The sequence below is a fragment of the Triticum dicoccoides genome, chromosome 3B (genome assembly GCF_002162155.2).
Source record: "Triticum dicoccoides isolate Atlit2015 ecotype Zavitan chromosome 3B, WEW_v2.0, whole genome shotgun sequence".
In the NCBI taxonomy this organism is placed as follows: domain Eukaryota; kingdom Viridiplantae; phylum Streptophyta; class Magnoliopsida; order Poales; family Poaceae; genus Triticum; species Triticum dicoccoides.
This window is the reverse complement of record NC_041385.1, coordinates 442634331-442637905: the sequence shown is the minus strand read 5'-3', so window position 1 is coordinate 442637905 and position 3575 is coordinate 442634331. Positions and strand designations below refer to the sequence as shown.

Here is a 3575-nt window from a genome sequence, read left to right as displayed (position 1 = left end):
CCGTGTCGACCGGCTCGGATGTGCATTACGATATGAGCCTTCTCCGTCGAGATTCTGTACCAACGGGCTGACTAGTTGCAGCCATGCCCGTCCGCTCGTGGTTATGTATGGGTCTTGCTCGATTCTCGTGCCTATGTATTTCAAAATTTGAACTGATACGAATCTCCTTCACAAATTAGCAGACATGGGGCAACACATGTCCATAGGGCCGTCATTAATGCAGAACGCATTAACCTTATTCAGGAGTTGTGCGTTTCTACAAATTCAGATAGCTCAGTTCAGCTAATGACGAGATGGAACTGCAATCCAACATGCAGCACCACCACCACACTGTTGCATATAAATCACGCCCACACCAGCGAGCTGAACTTGTACATAATCACACGTCGACATCTCAGAAGTCTGGAAAAACTATTGTGCTTAATCGACCCCATGGATTCATAGCCAACATGTTCTTCCTAAACATGTTTTGTGATTAGTTTCTTCCCCTGCACACATCATAACTAACAAGTCTGGACACGTAACAGAAAATGGAGATGATACGTGCCACCATATCTCATTGCCCATGTGCCATACATTCATCCCTCCTTGTAAATGATCATGTGTCACACATGTTCATCCAATGGTTGTCAACTCACCATCCGGGCCAAACTCAGCAAAACCTTCTCCTGTAAGGAGATCCAGTGTTGGCACCATATGATTGAAACATTTTCAGTAGAGGGACGTCCAATTCACATCACCATTCATGCGCCATCCAACAGCAGCAAGGTGGAAACAAATACGAGTAACAACAATGTGTGCTGTGCGGCCAAAAAACAACACGCTCGCTGACCGTCGCCATTGCTCGCCCTCGCTGCTGGGAGGATGACTGCCACTTCCATGGCTGCCCCGAAGATAGAGGGTGACTGCCGCTACCATGCCCGCACCATCGTAAGAGAGAGGGTGACCACTAACATGGCTGCACCATGCCGCAAGGTTGCGTCGCTATCGCGGGAGGCACCAAGCAAGCGCCATGTCGGTAACCCCGCACCATCGCAAGAGGACGGTCGCGGCTGCCACGCATGCAGCACTCCGTCGAGGACACGCTGCCGTGGGAGACGCCAAGCTAGCCTGAAAACTGAGAGCAAATTGTTAACTGGTTTACATGCAAAGCAGCAGCGTTTCAGGTTGTAAACTGACTTACAGGAAACAACAGGAGAGTTTCAGATTGTAAACTAATTTCAGAGCAGATCATTGACATTATCAATTTTTGGGCATATCAGTGATGGTGTAAATTGAGAGTAGGTCATTGACATTGTCAACTTGGGAGCATATCACTTGATGTTGTAAAACTGATAACAGAATTGAGGATGGCAAATAGGGATTGATATCACTCAGTGTGGTTTTTGTGAATGAATGCTATAACTGAATGGGCTGAATTTTGGAGACTTTGGTCACTGAATTGAACATCACTGTGAGATGCAAGTGGCAAAAGGGAACTGAATTGAGCTGCAGCATAATTGTACATTACAGAATGGCAAAATGAACATTACAAAATTGAGCATCACACACAAGAGCAGAGCAGCTCATCCTCAAGCAGACCAGCAATCGATTACTTTGTTCATACGTGTGCTGCCTCGCGCCGCCTTTCCTACTTCGCCTTTGTCGGACTGGGCCGCATCACCCTTCTGGGCCGATGACGCTGTGTGTCCATGGGCATTGCTTGCTGCCACCGGATGGCGCACGAACGGTGATATGAATTTGATGTCCCATAGTCGTTTCAGCTAAGTTAGAGGATCTGGAAATTTGTTCCCATCATCGGCACAATTACATTCTCTATGGAATTGTCCGCGAATTCCTTTATTGCTTTCTCTAAAGTGGTCACCCTATTTGGACAAAGTGTACTGCCGGTGCCGTTGAGCCGGCCCGTACTCTGCCCAAATATGTCTAAATAGAAGTCCAAATTTATACCATTCGACAGTGACATCACTAGATTGTAAATTATTCAATGCCAGAACAGCAATACAGACTAATATCCACCAAATTACTGCCCACAACTGAAACCCACATATCAAGTTTTACTGAAGTGGTGTTTCCAACAGTTGCGCAAGTGGAAGGAAAAAAATTACTTTTCTAACACAAGTCACCCATAGAGCTCCCAAATCTATATGCAGGCTGCTAGTAGACTAACTGTGAACGCCACATACTTCCATGTCAATGACGCACACCAAGCAAGTGGAAATCAATAGGATTTTTTCAGTTATGCACTAACCTCTTAGTCCACCCCGGGCTTGCTGGTCGACTGCGCGGACACCGGGGGTGAGTTCTTCCTTCCTCCAATCACCACGGCTTCTTCATCCCAGATCTGCGCGCCTACAGTCAAGACTGGCGCCGGCGCTTGTTCCAGCTTCCCCACCAAAGCAGCCACCGTGGAAGGTGGCAGATCCATGGGGAGCTTCATTGTCCTCGACCTCTTAAAGCACAGGGGATCTGGTACGGATATACAACAGATAGCATATTCAGCAGATCTCCTACCCCGGATTCGCCTCTACAAGTTTCAGAGAGGAAACGAACCCTACAATAACTCTATGCGGCCGCACTACCAGAAAAGCCACGTTCCTGTTCCACGGATCAGAACTGGCGAAACGTCGTGACCCACGGCTCATCGGCAAAGCCTCTAACGGAAGTCGTTTTCCTGGCCCACATCACAGTACCTGGCAATACGTGCAGCAGGCAAAAGCAAATTAACGCACCCTCCGTATATTTTCAGAAAAGTAACCGGAACAAATCCCGAGACCTTATTGATCGGCACAGATATAGGGATCAGGTGCGCTCGTGTGTAGAAACTCCACGTCCGTTAGAGATGCCCTTATCCAGATGTTTTGTGCTATACAGAAACATACACGTCTTTGAACAACAGTACAAAGTCTGAAAACACTGTGTGGATTTTTTTTTTAACAAACACTGTGTGGATAGCAGTGCAAGGTCTCAAAACACTATGTGTGGATAGCATGCGCCTTCCACGAAAATTACTACTACCTCCAATTTATAATAAGTTAATAAGTGTTGCAGTTTTAAACTAACAGCTGTTAAAAAATGCGACCCTTATTTTGGATCGGAGGGAGCAGGAAATAGGTGCATCAAATATCTCATGCACATGCTCCCAGGTGAAATCGAGAACTGAAAGTTTGCATGCCCAAATATCCCGGGAAAATTACAGATCTCATGCCCGAGTACTTTGAAAGCTTGTAGAATTTCATGAAGAAACGAGTACTGACCATCAAACTTGTAATTTGCTCAGTACGACAAGAGCACTCATTTCTGATGTGCCCCTCTGTTTTTACCGTTGCCATCTTCCACCATTTTGTAGACACGCCAAGTACACTAGTGATATCTTAATGAAAACATAATCAAAATTGGCACTAGAGAAAATTGATTATAGTGGATACACTAGAAGCATTTACAGGAATAGAAGCTCATGCTTTCGAGCTGACTAAACTTATTCCTAGAGACTAGAGTGAAAAAAAATTGGGGCGTAGGAGGGAACAAGGTAATATATACCACTTATCACCAATGAACCAAGAAAATGCTAAAGC

The 3575-nt window shown here is 45.8% G+C and overlaps 1 long non-coding RNA gene across 1 annotated transcript; it reads right to left on the bottom strand.

Moving 5' to 3' along the window:
- Positions 1-556: 556 nt before the first annotated feature.
- LOC119276428 lies at positions 557-2647 on the bottom strand. The gene is made up of 2 exons (XR_005136612.1): positions 2252-2647; positions 557-1117 (listed from the first exon to the last, which is right to left on the bottom strand). It is a non-coding gene; the product is annotated as an uncharacterized LOC119276428 (long non-coding RNA).
- Between the last annotated feature and the right edge of the window lie 928 nt (positions 2648-3575).